Source organism: Tenrec ecaudatus, chromosome X, assembly GCF_050624435.1.
Source record: "Tenrec ecaudatus isolate mTenEca1 chromosome X, mTenEca1.hap1, whole genome shotgun sequence".
NCBI classification, from domain to species: domain Eukaryota; kingdom Metazoa; phylum Chordata; class Mammalia; order Afrosoricida; family Tenrecidae; genus Tenrec; species Tenrec ecaudatus.
In genome coordinates this window covers 83354658-83374614 of record NC_134548.1, presented here as the reverse complement: position 1 = coordinate 83374614, position 19957 = coordinate 83354658, and the positions used below count along the sequence as shown (strand labels likewise).

The 19957-nt window shown below is 39.2% G+C and overlaps 1 protein-coding gene across 1 annotated transcript in view; it reads left to right on the top strand.

The window, feature by feature from the left end:
- Positions 1-19957, top strand: part of ABCB7 (ATP binding cassette subfamily B member 7) — a 134773-nt gene that overhangs the window by 45355 nt on the left and 69461 nt on the right. The gene's annotated exons all lie outside the window — the stretch shown is intronic.

The following is a 19957-nucleotide window of genomic DNA, read 5'->3' as shown; positions in this document are numbered from 1 at the left end:
GGTATATACGAAATGTCTGTAAACCTAGTGTTAAATAAGTTACCTTTGCCACTATTGTATTTCCTTATTTCATTTGAAATAATTTTGAGTTTAAGTAATTCTGTGTGGTTCATTTTACAGTGCTTGACCTAGTTGCATAGTGGTTATGCATTGTGCTGCTAACTGAAAGATTAGTAGTTCGAAATCACTAGCCATCCCCACTGTCTGGGAGAAAGATAGGTTTTCTATTCTTGTGAAGATCGACAGTATCAGAAACCCACAGGGGCAGTTCTACTCTGTCCTATAGGGTGACTACGAGTTGGCATTGACTATGATGGTAGTGAGTTTGAGTTTTGGGGTTGTTACTTTATTAAGGGTCCTGTTGGCACAGTGGTTAAGGGTCCTGTTGGCACAGTGGTTAAGCACCTAGTTGCTAATAAAAAATGGTCAGTGCCTTGAATCCGTCAACATGAGAAAGATTTGGAAATCTTTGTGAAGGTTACCGTTTTCCCAAAGTGGGTGATACTACCTCCTGGAGGGTGCTGGACTGATCCAGTGGGTGGGTGGGTGGGGCTCCAAAAGCAGATTCCTATACTTGATCCTGGATTAAGAGCTATGCTACACATGTTTTTAATTGTGGGGTGGGCAAAGGCTTGAGTATTTTGTTCTGAAAAGTGTGCAGTGGTCCAAATAAGTTTGAAAACCAATGACTTACAGTCACGGAACTCCTGTGAGGCTGTTATATTATGCCCTATAGAGTTGTTATGAATTGGAATTGACTCATCAACAATGGATTTGATTTTGGGTTTGGACTTAGCTTTTTAATGATTTTCTTGTTTTTGCCATATGTCGTTTTATGGCTTTCCTTTAATCATTTCCTCTAATTCCTGACAACCACTAATCAGAGTTTTATCTTTGGATTGCCTACTCTGAAAATTTCATATACATGTAGTCATACAATATATAACCTTTGTTTCCACTTTCTTTAACTGAGCATATTTATGCAATTACTCAAGTCTTCTTGTCTGTTTTCTAACCTTTCCTGGGTACAATTTCTTTCACTTCATTTTGTGCTTCGAATGACCTTTTGCTGTTGTTGTGGAAACCAGTACATTTGGGTAGTATAATTTATTTATAGACTATAAATTATTTCTCTTCTATAGAATTTGTAGCTTGTTTTTTATTCATTGAAAGCCATAGTAATATGCTCAGTCATTTCCTTTTTCTTGTTTCTCAGCAACTGTCCTCTGGTTGTACATGAAGAGCTCTTTTCTCCACGCCAGGGAGGACAAGGAGATTTTCTAGTACTTCCGAGATGAGAGGAGGAGGAGAAAGAAAAGAAAACAACACCTTTCCCAACCTTGCAAATTGCCTCCCTTCTTCAGCTTTTAGGTTAGCTAGCACTGTGCTTAGATAATCAGCTGGAGGTGAAAATACAGGATTTTTGAATTTATTTTCCATGTATGCGTTTTGCTCTGAGTATACGTGTTGCTTCTTCAGTCCTCCTGTATGCATTCTGTTGTTAGGTGCCAGTGAGTTGGTTCTGACCCATAGTGACCCTGTGCACAATAGAACAAAACACTGCCTAGCCCTCAGCCATCCTCAGAATTGTTCCTATGCCTAAACCCATTGTTGTAGTCACTGTTTCAATCCATCTCTTTGAGGGACTTCCTGTTTTTCTGCCCTTCCTTTTTACCAAGCATCATGTCCTTCTCCAGGGACTGGTCTTTCCTGAGAACATGTCCAAAATATTCCTTGCCTCTAAGGAGTAATCTAGCCGTACTTCTACCAGGAAAGATCAGTTAGTCCTTTTATCAGTCCTTGATGCTTCCAATGTTCTTCTCCAGCATAATTCAAATGCATCCATTTTTTAATCTTCTTTATTTAATATCCAACTTTCACATGCATATGAAGCAATTAAAAATACCACAACTTGGGTCACGTGTATTTTAGTCCTCAGAGTAACATTTTGGCTTTTCAATACTCTAAAGAAGTCTTGTGTAGCAGATTTAACTAATGCAACACATCTTTTGACTGTGGCTTCCATGAGCATTGATTGTAGATCCAAGCAAAACAAAATACTAGACAACTTCAACTTCATTTATTGTGATATTACCTATTGGTTCAATTAGGAGGATTTTGGTCTTCTTGACATTGAGTCATAATCCAGTCTGAAGGCTACAGTCCTTGAGCTTTATCAGCAAGACCTCCTAGTCCTCCTCACTTTCAGCAAGCAGTGTTGTCATTTGTATATCTAAGGTTATTAATCCTTTCTCCAATCCTGAGGCCACATTTTTTCTTCATGTAATCCAGCTTCTCTGATGATTTACTCAGAATATAGATTGAAAAAGTATGGTGAGAGAACGCAACCCTGACACACTCCTTTCCTGATTTTAAATCATACAATATTCCCTTGTGTTCGCACACAGCCCCTTGATCCATGTACAGGTTGTGCATGAGCACAATTAAGTGTTGTGGAATTCCCCTTCTCAAGGCTATCCATAGTTTGTTGTGATCCACACCATCAAATACCTTGGCACAGTCAATAAAACACAGTAGACATGCTTCTGGTATCCTCTGCTTTGAGCCAAGATCCATCTGACATCAGCAATAATAGCCCTTTTTCCATGTCCTCTTCTGAATCCACTCCGAACCTCTGGCAGCTCCCTTCCAATGTACTGCTGCAACTGATGTTGAATGGCCTGCAGCAGAATTTTACTTGCATGTGATAACAATGATATTGCTCTATAATTTGAACATTCTGTTGGGTACAAATATGGATCTTTTTTCAGTCACTTTGCCAAGTAGCTATCTTCCAAATTTTCTGGCAGAGATGAGGAAGTACTTCCAGTGTTTCTTCAGCCTGTATACATGATGCTTTTGAATCCCTAATTTGATAGTAAGCAATTACTCCAGCTTCCCCTTTAGTTTTTTGTTTTGTTTTGTTGCATTAGTTGCATGTCTTGTTCTACTATTTTAGCTCCAAGCCACTCTGGGCAGTAATTGCTTTCAAACATTCCTTTCCCATTCCCCTCCCGTCCGTCCATTCTAGTCCTGCTTTATTCCCGGAAGGTCAACCCCACTCTCTCTTTTTCTCCACAGTGGTGTGAAGATTTAGAAAGACTTGTACATTCATCACCACAGTCATTTTTAGAAGACTCTCTTCATTCTTGTACCTATTATTAATTGCTTTCCACTACTTTCAACTTCTCCTGCCGTAATTGAAGGCACTATTAATCTAGTTACTGTCTCTATAGATTTGCTTATCCTGGGTTTCATATTTTAATAATCATACAAAATGTCCCAACTACTACACAAAATTAAAAAACACAGAAACTTAAATCCAAGTGAAAATAGAAGATAATAGAATTGATAACAAATTTAAAGTGTTCCAAATAGGAAGGCAAATGATAAGATTTAAAATTGTGTCTTAAGTACATTTGCAGTAATGCACTTTCCAATGCACGCTGCCTCAGGGTAAGACTAGTCCCAGTCTTGATCAGTGGTTACAGGGAGTTCAGTGGAGGCTCAATCTGCATGAGGACTCCGCAAATGAAATTTGGGCTTTCACTGCCATCCATATGCCTCTGCAAACTGGGCGTTCAGAATTTAAGCTCTAATAGAACTCCTTCCTCTTATCTTGGATTTTATTATTTACAGTACTGGGTTCACACAGGCTGGTTGTGCTCCTGCTGTGTGGATACCTCAGCTGACACCTCACTTAGATAGTGGCTTGTTTTAAGACGAGTCTGTAAGATTCTAAATATGGTTCTTTCTGATAGCTGGTCACCATCTGATTTCTTTACCATACTTTGGTAGAGCATCCATATCCTCAGTGATCACTTCATGAGGGCAAATATCGAGCAGGGCTATAGCTTAAAAACTAATCGTTCTTAGGGCTAACATTTAAGTGGAAGCTCAAAATCCATGTGTGTATCTTAAGTTTATTAATATCTCTGGCTCATTGTTAAAGGCAACATTATCAGCTTTTTGAGAAGTAATTTAACCTCCATGAGACATTTGGTAATTCTGATAATAGTGTCATTAATCTAGCCAATGATATAGAACTTAAAGTACTCTTGAGAAAAAGAAAATATGCATATACAGGAAATCATTTTAGACTAAAATGCATAGGACATTCACTTATACAGGTTATAAAGTTAAGTACCTGAACACTTTTTAAGAAAGCAGTGAGGTTTAGGCACAAGGGAAAAATTCATTCACTAAAGCAAAACTGTCTGTAGAATTAAGACCTGTCACAAAAAGCAAAGAAAATATAAAAATAAAAATATATATGGTATTCTTAAGTTGTCAAATGTTGATCCATTTTTTTAGATTAGCACTATGATTAAGTATGAGCCTCAAACCCATAGATATATTTTATATATGTCTCTGGTTTAGTTTAGAGATATAATTATCTTTTTATAATAGAGAACATTATAAATCATCCCCATGAAACCTAAGGTAATTAATTCTATTGATAGTGTCGTTAATATAGCCAGTAGGAAATTATACATGTATATACTGGTTTTTCAGAACTTAATACATGAAATGTTGACTTGTACAGATTAAAATCTAAAGCAATTTGACACTATTTTACAAGAACAATGAGGGTTAGGGATAGGGCAAAATATTCACTAGCACTCATTCACAAAGTCAGGACCATGCCTGCCAGACTAACACATCATAGGAAAAAAAGAGGGCACAAACATAGTAAATGTATGGTAGTCTCAGGTTAGCATTCATTGGACACCCTCAAAGGAAGAGATCTGAACCAAAGTCCAACAACCACTAATTCCAGATCATTGGGGTAGCCGTCATGTGCTTCTCCTCACACCAGGGTGTTTCAGCTGGTCTACCCACCAGCAGGAGTTTGTCTTCTCTGAGACAGACATGTCCATCCACCCACCACCACTACCCCAACTCTTGACTTGAATTTCCAATAAGGTTCACTAGTCACTCTTGGAGGAGTATCTGTTGATTTGCGATGACCTCCGAACAATATTGTATGGTAGCAACTGACTGGTCGCCTCCCTTTACCTGCATCTTGAGAAATTGAGTCCAGCACAGGAGAGACCTCCTTTCTCAAAGTGTTTTAAAAGGTGTACCAATAAAGGGGGAGATGCCTTGATTAGAAGATGACATCCCAAGAGCAGAAGGCTTGGTGTTTAAATCCTTACAGGAGCAGACCTTATAGAGTAGACTCATATGATATTTGTCATTTTGTGATTGTTAATTTAACTCAGTGTAATGACTTCCAGGTCCATGCATGTCATGAGGTGTTCATGGTTTCATAGTATTCCATTGTGAATGTACTAGAATTTCTTTAGCTCCTCTTCTACGGATGGACGTTGGGACCACTACCAGCGTCGCGCTGCGTGGACTGTGCTGCAATGAACATGAGAGCGCATAGATCTGTTCGTCTTCTGTTTCTTAGTTCTTTGGAATATATGCCCAGCAGAGGTGTTACTGACTTATATGATATTTCCATTCCTAGTTGTTTTAAGTATCGCTGTATCGTTTACCACAATGGTTATACATGTTTACAAGCCTACCAGTAGTGTATAATCTCTCTGCATACTCTCCAGCATTTGTTGTTCTCTGTTTTTTGATTGGGCTATCAACAATGATACAAGGTACAAGGTGTTATCTCATCCTTGTCTTGATTTTGCATCTCCCCAATGGCTAGTGATCGTGAGGATTTTTTCATGTGTTTGCCATATAAATGTCATTTTTGGTGAACTGTGTGTTTGTCCCTTTTGCTGACTTTTTAATTGGATTATCTTTTTTTAATTGACATGTTTGAGAATTCTACAGGTTTTAGTAATTCATCCCTTATCCATTGTGTCATTGATTTGTGTCCCCCCCAGTGTGTGGGTTCTTGTTTCCCCCTTTAAAAAAATAGTTTTATTGGCATATACTTCACATATCTTACAGTTTGATAGTTTAATCATATTATGAAGATTTGTACAATCATCACCACAATTAATATACAACATGTGTATATGTAGACTCCAAACTTCATTTGTCTGTCGGCACTGATACCTCAAGTACTATTTGATCTGCTGAATCCTATGGCCCAAGTGGCAGAGTGGCTTGTAAGGCAGCCTGGACCTGTTGAAGAGGCTTCTTTTGTTCTTGGCCACAAACAAAGCTGGCAGGTTTTTGAGTCACTTGCTGTCGAGACCAGAGTAGCATACCTAAATGTTGTCTGCAAAATCCAAAGAGGTTCACCAGGCTTTGTGTCTCCTTTTTAGTTGTGGGAATAACTTTCACTTCAAATTTTTTATAAGTATCATATAAAAAAGTTTTATTGGCACATACTTCACATATACTATTTATTTAATTGGGAACTCCTACAGATATTATAACAATCCATAATTCAGTTGGTAAGCATAATTTTATGATTGCTACCACTATTACTTTAAAAACATTTTCTTTCTTCTTGAACTCTTTAATATCAACTCCTGTTTATCCCCTCCCTCCCCCCTCACCCTATCCCCCAGAAACCCTTATTATTATATATTATTATTATTTTTGCCATATCTTACACCATCGAATGTATCCATTCACCCGAAATTCCTTTATTCGTTCCCCTCAAGTGGGGTTATACAGTCATTATTGCTGTAAACTCCCCTTCTCCCACCATACCCCCAGGGAATCATTATTCCTGTTACTGTTTCTATCTTGGCTTTCTGGCATCAAATGTTCTTAATTATACAAAGGCACATACGCAGGTCTAAGATGATTAATTAAGGAAAACAAAGACCATAATAGTAAGGGGAGGAAATATTAAAGAACTAGAGGATAATTACGTGTTTTATCACCTAGATTTATCATCCCTTCCATGTGGCCCTTCTGTGAGAGAATGTCCAAGTATCTTACGGGTGGGTTTGGGTCTCTACTTTGTCTATGCTCCTTCATGTCAATTTAATTGTTTGTTTTTGAACTTCTGATAACTATTCCCGTTGATACCTCATGACCACATAGACTGCTGTGCTTCTTTCACGTGGGCTTTGTTTCCCTTCTAGATGGCCGCTTGTTTAACTTCAAGTCTTTAAGACTCCAGATGCTATATCTTTTAATAGCCGGGCATCATCAGCTTTTTTCACATTTGCTTGTGCACCCATTTTGTCTTCAGTTATGTGTTGGGAAGGTTTAATGCAGTGCCCCATGTCCAAAGTCCATCTGCTTCTTTGTTGTTTTTGCATATGTACACACACATAGGTAAATATACCTATCTTTATATATATACATATCTCTATTTATTCCTATATATAATTTCTACTTTCTTCTTTCCTCCTGCCCCACTATCATATTTACCCATCGTTCACCTCTCAGTAATTCCTCTCATATACATTTCAATTGATCAAACAACCAGGATCCCTACACACTCCTCACCTTCAATTTTAGAGCGATTACTATTCCCTTGTCCCTTGTCATTATTGGCTTAACAACACTCACCAACCTCCACCTCCCCTCCCATTCCCGCCCCCCACCAAACCGGTTCTTCACTGTCTCCTTGGGTTTGTTTATCCTGCCTATCTTATGTATAGATAGACACCAAAGAAACAAACCAACAGCAAGACCATACACATAGTTCTAAGCCTAACTGTTATACTGATCCAGAGTAGATGGGTATCTCTCTGTCAAATAGCAAGCAGGACCTGTTATAATTCATCAGTTCAATTCCCCTTTCTTTTGGGGTTCCATATCCCAGGACCAGCTTACCTAACGGCACTTATACCCTTTTTATTCCTCAACATTCGTGACCAAGACGTGCACCTCCTACAAGTCCCCGTTGCTCTTCCTACAGTCAGTGATGGAGTGGTCTAGTGCCACTCCCCTCAGCCTCTGCCCCATTGCACCTTTAGACTTTCAGTGTGGGCCCCTTGTGAGTATCGCCAGCCAATTCAGATGAGATGCCAGTCACTGTCCCTTGATCCAGAAGTCTACAAATTGGGATTCCTCAAGGACTTCTTGGCTTTGCTCCCATTGCTGGTCTGTTGTACTCCCCTCTTGGTTTGCTCCCTAGGTGGGTAGGTCATACAGACCAATATCCCCAAAATATATCCTTAGCGCTGTCTGCTGTAGCACTGTCATCTAGGGAGAGGAAATCATGTCTCTAGCTGAGGCTCTGTGAATAAGCTGCTCTGAGCAGGACCGCCACCCTCAAGGTTTGGCATACCGGAATGAGGTCTACTCTCCCTTTCTTGTAGATACATATATAATACCCTCCCCTTGGGTGGATTAGTGCCTTGGTCCCTCATTGCCATCTGTTTTCTTCCCCAATCCCTCTGTGGGCTTTAAAGGATTATGGTGGGCGGTGTGTGTGTGTGTGTGTGTGTGTGTGTGTGGTGTGTGTGTGTGTGTGTGTTGGGGGAGGTGGTGGGGGTCGGGGCGACGACGGCAATGGGGTGAGAAGTCTTCCAGCACAGATATTTTGAATGTGAATATTAAAAATACAAAGGCTTTTGTACAAAGACACTTGCATTAGTAATAGTTTAAAATGATAATTTGAATATAAAAGTTAGCATATTCAAATCAGTTACATGCTGTATAGTGACAGCAAATTAAAATTCAATATGAAGAATATGAAAGTATATAAGGGTAAGGTAAATGTAATAAGACATTAAGACTTCCTTTTGATTACTCAGAGCTATGTGTATATTAGCAAGTAAAGCTTTCCTGAGTCTCAGTTTCTGATCTGTAAAATAGGAATAATAATAATAGCTCCCTCAAACAGAGGAAAGATCTAGGAAGCAAAGCTGTGGCTAGAGTTATAAGCATAGGTGTGCACATATGTAAATACATTAATTCATAAAATAGAGGTATTGACCTATGTACATCTATTTCTAAGGCGATACTCTGAGGTAGTGGATGGACTTCGGGCCTCTGCTCATGCGTTCCCTCAATGCAGGAACACTTTGTCCTAACAACCTGCCGTTCTGTGATGCTCACCTTCCGCCACAGTCGCTGAAGACAAAATGGGTGCGTTAGCAAATGTGAAGAAAGCTGATGGGGCCCAGCTATCAAAAGATATAATGTCGGGTCTTAAAGGCTTGAAGTTAAACAAGCGGCCACCTAGCAGAGAATCAAAAAGCCCACATGAAAGAAGCACACTAGGCCTGTGTGATCATGAGGTGTCAACGGGATCAGGTAACAGGCATCAGAAGGCCCCAAACAAACAGACATAGTTCTGAGAACAAGGGAGGTTGGAGGAGAGACCCAAAACCCATCTGGAGACAATGGGACATCCCCTCACAGAAGAGTCTCAAGGAAGGGACGAGTCAACCAGGGCACAGTATAGCACCGATAAAACACAGAATACTCCTCTGGTTCCTTGAGGCTTCCTCAACCCCCACCATGCTGATCCCAGACCTGCCTTTCACTGTGGGCTAGACTGGAGCATGTGCACAGGTACAGATAAGAGCTCACGAAACATGGAATCCAGGAACAGGAATGGGAGTAGCGATACCAGGAGGGTAAGGAAAAGGTGGGGAGGGGAGGGCATCAAGAGGAAACTGATCTCAATGATCAACCACCCCACTCCTAGGGGAACAAACAACAGAAACCATGGGGGAAGGGAGACAGCGTCAGTGTAAGATATGAAAATAATAATTCATAATTTATCAAAGGGTCACAAGGATAGAGGGGGAATAGGAGCTGATACTAAGGGCTCAATAGAAAGAAAATGTTTAGAAAATGATGGCAACACATGTACAAATATTCTTGATAAAATTGATGTATGAATTGTTATAAGAGCCATGAGGCCCCCAATAAAATGATCTTTTAATAAAAAATAGCTCCCTCATATGATCATGAAATCAACTGTCATCATGGCATAGGGCTTTCAAGGCCATAGATCTTTTTTGCCCTCAAGTTGTATTGGCACTTAATTTACATATCATACAATTCAGTAGTTCCGTCAGTTCAAGAAGAAGTATTATATAATCATTACCACATCGATTTAGAACATTCTAAAGCTATATAGATCTTTATTCGAGCAGACAACTTCTTATTTTACCCCAGAGTGACTGGTAGTTTTAATCTTGTGATTTAGCAGCCCAGTGCCTACCTTACAGTGTCACCAGAGCTCTTTATATATCATTTACTGCAACTGAAACTAGATAATACAGTGTTGGACCAAAAGCCAACCAAATAGTATGTGCTCAGTGAATGGAAGCTAGTGTTCTTTTTGTCAAAATAAGTATAGAAGTAGTGTTAGCAATCCAAGTTGCTGTGTGATGTAAATCAAATACCCATTATAAGAAAAGCTCAAAGCAAAAATGTGATACCGTATACACTTGTGTATAAGTTGAATTTTTCTGCACATTTTAATGCAGTTTTTGTGGTAAAAGTAGGTGCCTCGGCGGATATTCAGGTCAGCTTAGACTCGAGTATATATGGTAAGTGTATAAAATGTTAACTATCCTGAATTTTTTAAGGATGTCCACTGGATTCGGAGCCTTGGTGGCATAGTGGTTAAGGGTTGGACTGCTAACTGCTAGGTCAACACTTTGAAGCTACCAACTGCTCCTGGGGGAGATAGGAGGCTTTCTACTCCCATTAACTTTTTGTTACAGGTGGCATGGTGGCGTAATGGTTACGCATTGGGATGCAATCTGCAAGGTCAGCAAAAGAGTTACAGTCTTGGAAACTTACAGGGGCAGATCGGCCGTGCCCTCTAGGGTGGTTATGAGTTGGAATCAACTTGATGGCCAGTGAGTGAGTGAATGGTCTGGATTTAGCATCTTTGGAGATGAACTTGGGTGGATCACTTAATAAGCAAGGTAAAACACAGTTTATGTGTACTTACTAATTTTTTGGGAGCAGTTTCACGCTTTTTTTGTGGTTCTCATCTTGTTTCCTGGGCATTCCGTATCCCTGTCAGAGATTGTAAATTTGAAATGAAGTTTTGCTTCTATAGATGGTACTGTGGTGATTGGAACAGATGCCAGCCATACCTAGAAGTAGAATCTTTGATATGTTGGGATTGTTTACTACAGATAGTAATTAAGCATACCTCAGCCCCTTACTTTGCTTGTTGGGTAATCTGACACTGAGTGAACTAAAATAAAAGCATTTTAAAATGGGTGGTGGTTGTGGAAAGTCAGCCAGGACATGTGAGGGGTATGTTAGCCTGGGTTGACTAGAGAAACAAATCCAGCGACACATATGCGTAAGAAAGGGCTTTATATCAAGAAGTAATTATAATAACTCTGTATTAAGAAAACACCCCAGCCAGTGTGGCTCAAGTCCGTAAGTCCAATACTAGTTGATGCGTCTGTCATGTCAGTGGCAGCATGGCAGGGCTCTGGCAGCTCAGCGCGGCCAGCAAGCTGGCAGGTGAAGGCATAAAGGGAGTCGGGGAGGCTCCCAGGGGTCCTCCTTATGAGTGAAGCTACCTCACAGTTTAGCATAGCATTGGTCTTGCTGTTCCTTTTATGCTTACACCTTTCAGATTTAGATGGTAAACTCCTAGAGGGTAAAGATTATACATTTAAAACTTTGTTTTTGCATTGTGCGAGGAACTTTTTTTATTGCTTTATAGAAACAGTGAATCTAATTTAAGAAGGTTACTATGGTAATTTAGTATAGAATTTATTTACTCTTGAAGCATTCTAGAGTGGCATTAAGGCTTTAGATATTTTTTTAAAATAAGGATTTTTTTGGTATGTGTACTTTTCCCCACTTACATACAGCTCTTAAAATGCTTATAGTAGAGCTACCAGTTTCCTCCTCTAACACTATGTTTAAGCTATTATATGAATTATGATCACCTGTTAGAATTTTAAAAATGCATTTGAAATAAAAAGTCGATATTTATTTAAAACTGGCAAGATTCAGGGCTCAAATAAGTCTGAAGGAACAAATAAGAGGCAGCAAAAGTAAGATGTTGTATGTAGAGGGAATTGGATTACAGTAGTTTTAAAAGATTCCTTATTTTCTCTTGGAATTAATACATTTGACTTGGGCAATAATTTTTCTTTCCAAAGCACACAATTCTATTCTCTATCATGTCTATGTAATTAGACTATGAGGATATAATAAAATAGGGGTAAGCAATATTCTTGGGCTTGAATGCCCTTAGCAGCATAAAGATCACAATTAAAAAATAGACGCTGAGAAGAAAAATGGTAACACAAGGGAAAAATTGAGAAAAATAAAATAGAGATAGCAAGGTGAGAACATAAAGACACCGATATTGATGCAGATTTCTTTTAGAAATTGCCCCACATGTTCGTGTCTGTCTCCCTATGTGTCGTGGAAATTAGGCAGCAGTGGTTAGTGTGCTGAGCTGCTGTTTAGCCTTTGAAATAATCCTCTGGAGCACAGTTCTCTGACGGGGCGTCTATGAGTCAGAATTGACTTGATGACAACCACTGGTGATGGTGGTAGCGGAAGGGTAGAATTCTAACCTTCCGTGCAGGCGTTTGATTTCTGACCATTGAACTTCCGGGTAGACACCCAGAGTTTCAATGGAGCTTTCACACTAAGATAGATGAGGAAGATAGTCCTGGCAAGCTATTGATGAAAAAACTCAGCAAATACAAAGCCATATGGACCACAACCAACTGCTATGCACGGGTTTCTGTGAGTTAGGGCATGCTTGATGGCAACAAACAACACAATGGAAGTTAACTTATGACCAACTAGGGAAAAAGACAAAGGATATGGATAAGGATTTAAAATTCATAAAATACCTTTTCATTTAATGCTCATCATGGAGTGAAATTTCTTAATGTGGCTCTACTGCCCAAGTCTCTGCAACTCCCACCAAATGATTGGGTGGAACTACGCAAGTAAGGCATGTGTAACACTAAGGGGCTTAGTCAGTTTTCATTACCACCCCCCTGGCTGTAAGGATGAGCCATGGTTGAAGCAGCAATAGAGAGAATCCTGGAGGACCTTGGGAGAATATGTCGAAGATCTTGGTCTACAGTGGCGGAGGCCTGTGAGATCAGATGCATCAGGCACTGACGTGGAGACTCAGAGGGGCAGCTCTGAGGCGAACAGGGTACCTTCTCATCTGGCCTGAGACTGGAACTGTGGGACAGGCAGGCTGGCTTCCTGGCCCACGGAGGCAAAGGCTAAGGGACCATGTGGCTGAGAGCCAGAGAGAAACTTGGCTTCTGGCTGAGAACAATGACTGTATCCTTACTCTTTGCTGATTCTGACTTCCCTAATAAGCCCCCACCCCCAATAGTGAGCATTGTTTGTGAGTTCTATGTGGCCATTTACATCTAATTATTGAACTCAATATAGAGCAGCATGGTAGGAATGGTTGTTGTTAAAATAAGTAACGAAGGATGGAGCTGTGGAGGCATGTCTGACTTTTGGCAACAGGAAAGTCAGGGGAGGTCAGATATCTCCATCTCCATTGCTGTTTCCCACAGTATTAAACAAGCAATTCAAGAGATTTTATTTATGAGCCCATGAATTGGATTTGTGTTTACATCAATATTCTCTTAATCCACACCTGCTATATGCAAAGATTTTTGTTACGTATTTCCTGCCAAAGGACCTCCCGTTAATCCGACTTTGTTGGAATGCTTATAAAGAGAACAGACTGTTGTTACTTGCGAACTTTGCCAAACAATGCAAATAAATAAATAAAAATGTTCTCTTTTATGAGTTTAAGGTAAAATATACTCCTCAGTGGCAATCTGACATATCTACAAATACCAGGAAATGCAAATGAGCATTTACAGAAGAATATAGTTACAGTGGCAATTTTCCAGTGGTAGAAATGAGAGTTATGAGCTCCTTGGTTCTCCTGAAAGTTTACATGAAAAATCCAAACCTACTGCCATCAAGTTGATTCCAACGCATAGCAGTCCTGTACGGGCTTTGTGATACCGTAAATCCTGCTGGGAGCAAACAGGCTTATCTTGCTGGTGAGTTTGGAGTGCTGACTTCAAGTTGAGCAGTTCATTGCTTAACTGAAAGCACCACCAGGGGAATTTAATGTACATCGAACACAAGAGTATTAAACTACTGAAAGTTTAAACTGTTGGGTAGCCAAAAATCAGTCCAGTTCTACTTTTGCAGCTTTCACTTTATCTTAGCATTCCAAGTGCCGGGTGAACTGTGCGATAGTGTCTTCAGTTATGCACAAACCATTAGGCCCAATATCTTAGGAATACTGAAGGAGATCCGTACCAGTTTTCTGAAGCTTTTGAAATAATTCACCACTAAATTTACCTAAAATATAGCCTTGGTAACTTAGTCTTAAAATGATAGACAAAGTTCTCTTTGTATTTTTGTAAGTTGTTAATTTCATAATTTCAAAGGAATTGCTTTTGAAGTTTTTCCATACCTTTCAATGTTCCATCATTGTTTTTTATTGCTCTGAATTTAGAAAACGTGTATCTTTTATGTGATGCGCTTGCGTCACATAGCTGAAACATACAAAACAGTGACCAAGTTAATTGATGTCAATAATGTCATAATACTCTGCTTGATACTTGCCCTCATGAAGAGCTCATTGAAAATAATGAGTACTATATAAAGTGTGGTGAAGAAACAACATGGTGCCTGGCTATCCAATCATTTGATCTCCCATTGGACCCATTGTAAAGTTGTTTCAGTTAAAAGAAAAAAGCAGAGGGAAGTACACATGTATTAACCCTCTGGTGGATTCCCTCTGACCATAGATAGATCAGGGATGTGAATAACCTTGCTATCATGCATCATACATAGGACAGTGGATTATTGTACATGCAGTTAGGTTAAATAAATTTTAATACCTTATTATTTGATCTCCCTTCTGACCCATTTATTATTTGTTCTCGTTTTTAATATTTTCTGCTTTCTTTTCTATTGAGGTTTATTTTCTCACTTTCATTTTTTTATGGTTATTAGTTTTTTTGTTGTTTGTGTGTTTTACTTTATATGAAATCTGGAATAGGTAAATATATGGAGACAGTAACTGGATTAATATTTTCTTGGGAGTATAGCAGGGGAGGTGGAGCGGGTGGGAAGCTAGAGACCAAGAAAGAAGTTCGAAACCACCAGATTCTCTGTGGGTGCAGGAAGAGGCTTTCTGCTCCTGTAAACACTCTCGGACGCCCACAGGGCAGTTCTACTTGTCCTCTAGGGTTGCTATGGGTCGGAATAAGTTCGATGGCTGTAAGTTTAGTTTGATTTTGTTGGTTTTGTTGTCCATCGATAGAGGCATTGAGAAAGAAAAAAGAATGTAGGCAGTCATACATTTGAGAGGCAAACTCAAAGTCAAAGAAGATTAAATTGCACGTTCATGTGCAAAATTGAGCAAGATCCTGTTTCATGTAGCATTACTTGAAGTGGAGACTTGTAGAAGGCAGGAAAACAAGGGAGTACAAACTTCTTTGTGTAATAACATGAGTATGGAGAAAGACATTGGTGCTGAGAAACAGGAGAACATTAGTAACGAGTGGTTACTATGAGAAAGAGTGGCTTGAGCATATGTGAAACTTGGATTTGTAAGACAGTGGATACATATTCCTTATTATTTTGGAAATTTTTATACTTTGGAGCTGCCTTTTATATTTGTATGTATACATAAGCAGAAAGGAGCTCAGGTTGCACATTGGCTAAAGCACTTGGCTACAAACCAAACTGTCAGTAGTGAACTCACTCTCCTCTCCGAGGTTTATAGCCTTGGGAACCCTATGATCAAGTGTCTCTGTGAATCGGAATTGACTCAATGATGGGAAACTTGGTCTTGGAAAAACCATCTGTCACTTGTTGCATTTTAGAGAACAATGGAACAATTTTCCTCAATCTGAATAGTTATTGTGTTTGAGGATGATTTAAAAATTTTTTTACCTCGATAAAATATATAGTAAAACATTAGCCATTTCATCATTTACAAATGTTTAGTTCAGCATTGTCAGTTATAGTCACCATTTGTACAAGCATCCCTACTATTAGTTTTAGATGTTTTCATTGCCTCAGCATATTGTCTTGAAGGTTCATCAAGACAGTGTGTATCAGAACTCAGTTTCTCTTTATGACTTCATCATCTTCCATTGGGTGGCTCGAGCACTCGAGATCTTTCATATGTTGAAGGACACTTCGAGTGTTTCCACCTCTCAACTACTGTGAATAGTGCTGCAGTGGATATTGATATATGAGTGTTGGAATTCCTGCTTTAAATTCTTTTGAGTATATACCTAGGATAGTTAATTTTGTGTTTTAACTTTTTGAAGTACCACCAAACTGTTTTCCATAGTGACTGTACCTTTGTATAGTCCCACTAGCAGTGCACGGGTTCAAATTTCTCCATCTCTTTGTCAATACTTAATTTGTTTCATTTTTTATTACAAAAATACAGTTTTACTGAATTTTCAGTGAAGGTTTACACAGCAGTTTAGGTATCCCACTCAATAATTCCTATATAAATTGTTTAGTGACATGGATATTTTTAATGCCACCCATGTAGCAATAATAATAGTATAAGTATATTATTTAACTAATTTCTGTGTGACCCAGGCCTGGATTTTAGAGGAGACCATTTTATATTTTCTTTTCTTTTTCTTCTCACTTTGAAGGTTTACACGGACCTCTCTTTTAAGCATATGGTCCGTGACAAGCTGGATGACCCTCATGAAGGTAGACTGATACTGTGCTGCACCCCTGAGCTCAAGCGCATCAATGATTGTGAGGGCAGTGAAGGACATTGGCAGTGTTTTGTTCTGTTGTACATAGGGGTGCTCTGAGTAGTAACTGACTAGACAGCGCCTAATCATAGATTTTAGATGCATCTGCTTCATAGTGTCTCACGACTTCCTCAAGGTGCGGTCACTTTCGTCATTCCATTTTTCTTTTGCTCCTCAGATTTGGTCACCTCAATTGCTCTGTCACTGATTTTTTTTCTTCTGTCAGTTGACATCTTCAGGGAGTCACTCCATTAAGTGATTTCTCAGATCCAGGCAGTGTTTTTGTTCTTGTACACGGCGTTGCTCTGAGTTAGAACTGACTTGATAGCACCTAACAACAGCAACGTTTTATTGATAACATTGTGATAAATGGATAAAAGATGGAAGTTGTCAGAATTTCATTTTGCTTGGACCCACAAACAATTCTTATGGAAGCATCTGTCAAGAAATCAGAAACTATATCACACTGGGCAAACTTGTTGCACAAGACTTCTTGAAAGTGTTGAAGAGCAATGGTGTCACTTGAGGATTGAGATGTACGTGACCCAAGCTATGGTGTATTTTCAATTGCCTCATGCATGTGAAAGTTGGAAGACTACAGAAAAATTGATGTATTTAAATTATGATATTGGTGAAAAATACTTAAAGCACCGTGGACTGCCAGAAGAATGAATAAGTTTGTCTTGGAAGAAACACAGCCAGAATATTTCTTAGAAGCAAGGATGGTGAGACTTGGTCTCCTGTACTTTGGAGAGACCACTTCCTGGAAAGGGCAGCATGCTTAGTAAAGTGGAGGGCCAGAGGCAAAAAGACAATCAGTGCAACAATAGGCTCAACCATATCTGCAATTGTGAGGAGAGCACAGAACTGGGCAATGTTTTGTTCTGTTGTACATGGTTGGAGAGAATTCCATGGTACCTTAAAGCAGTAGAATTGGTGAATCCTGAAGCGTTTCTACTTCTTGCATCTTGAAGAGGAACCACCATACAGTTTTCCATAGTGGTTGTACCATTGACATTCCTGTCAGCATTGCATAATAATTTAAATCTCCCCAGCACATATTGTTTTCTGGGATAATTGATTTATTCATTCACTTATGTTATCATTGGTCTTTATGCAGGTTTGAGATGGTGTGCCATAATAATTTTGATTTTCATCTGTGATAACTAGTGATGTAATTTCTCATGCCTTTTAAATGAAGTATCTGTTTATGCCCTTTGCCTGTTTTAAAAATGGATCATTTATCTTTTTGTTAGTGAATTGTTGAAGGTTACTTTGTATTGTACACTTTAGACCCTTATAGAATGTCATCATTTAACATGTTTTTTTAACAGTATATAGTTTTTCACTTTTTTGATAATGTCTTTTGATGAGCACGAGTATTGGAATTTTAAGAATTCCCAGGTAGCTAATTTTTCTTCAAAACTTTATAGCTGTGTTTAGGAATCTTTGACTGAAACAAGTACATCTCTTACTTTAGTCCCTGCAAGTAATGGCATGGAGGGGCCATATCTGACCTCCTCTAGCTTCCCTATTGCCATGAGATATGCCTCCTCATTCCATCCTTTATATATAATAAATCATTTTATTGAGGGTTCTTACAGCTCTTATAACAATTCATACCTCAATTTTATGAAGCACATTTGTACATATGCTTCCATCATCATTGTTTTCAAAACATTTTCTTTCTACTTGAGCCCTTGGTATCATGTCCTCTTTTTTTCCCCTCCCTCCCCATACTCCATTCTTCTTTACCTATTCTGATGCCAGCTGTTCTTCCAACCCCACTCTACTTCTGTGCTTAGTTTCATAATTTCAATGACCCCATTGACCTCAGATAATACAATTAAGGAGCTTTATTAGGGAAGGTAATAGATTACCACAATTCGGCATCAGTGAACAGTAAGGATATAGTAGTCATTAGTTCACCTCTCCTTAGCCCCCAGCCTGTTCATTCATCAGTCTTTTGGCCACCTGGTTCCTTGGCTTTTGCTTCCATGTGCTAGGAAGACATCCCACCTACTTCATAGTTACAACGATACTCCTACGAGTTTCCGTGTCACAGGTTCTGGTGCATCTGGCCTAGGCAGCCTCCACCACAGCCAGGTGCTCTTCAGTGATCCTCAGGGATTTTCTCTTTACTGCTGCTTCAAAGATGGCTCATCCTTATAGCCTGTCTTAGTGTTACACAGCCCTATTTACATAGCTCACCCCGTCATTTGGTGGGAGTTACAGAGACTTGGGTAGAAAAGCCATATTTGAGAGATTTTTCTTCACCACAGTCCCTACATTATTTTCTCATTCACTCACTCACTCACTCACTCTATTTTTCACTCTCATTCTCACTGCCATTGGGCCGATGCTTGACTCAGAGGGACCCTATAGAACAGGGTAGAACTGCACCTGTGGGTTTCTGAGACTTTCCTGTTTACAGGAGTAGAAAGCCCTGTCTTTCCCCCAAGGAACAGCTTGTGGTTTTGAACTGCCGACCTTGTGAATCTCAGCCTAAAGCATAACTACTACACCTCAAGGCTCCACATGCTACCTTCTAGAAACTTAATTTTAGCTTTGACACGTATGTCTTTAATACAGTTTGATTTAACTTTTGTTTTGTTTATGGTGTGAGGTATGGATCCTATTTCATTTTTATGCAGATGATACCCAAATTTGCTAGCACCATTTGTTAAAGATATTGTTCACTCACCATAGGAATTTTGGACCATGTAAAAACCCAGCTGCCCCGAGACCAGTGCTTCTCAACCAGTGGGTCGCAACCCCTTCGGGGGTTGAAAGACCCTTTCACAGGGGTCACCTGATACATCCTGCATTTCAGATATTTACATTATGATTCATAACAGAGGCAAACTTACAGAGATGAAGTAGCAACGAAAATAATTTTGTGCTTAGGGGTCACCACAACATAAGGAACTGTGTTAAAGGGACATGGCATTAGGAAGGCTGAGAACCACTGCCATAGAGGGATGAATTTCTGACTTGTCTCTTATTATTTTAATTGACTACTTTTCCCCATTCTTTGTATGCTTTCTGATGTTTTGGACAATTTTATATTTTCATGTGTTAGTTCTCAATCTCAGATATTTCTTCATTTCAATTGTTTATAAATATATATTTATACATTTTTAATTGTTGCAGGTTGTAGTTGTTACCATGCTCAGTGACCACATTTAGCTGTTTTTCAGTGACTGTCCTGTATGTCACATTGACAGCCATGACTTTTTTTCACCGCTGTGCCTAACTAGTGTTTGAGTATAGATTTCTTCATATACTATTGGAAAGGAAAAGAAAAATACAAACAAAAGCATGTCTCTTCC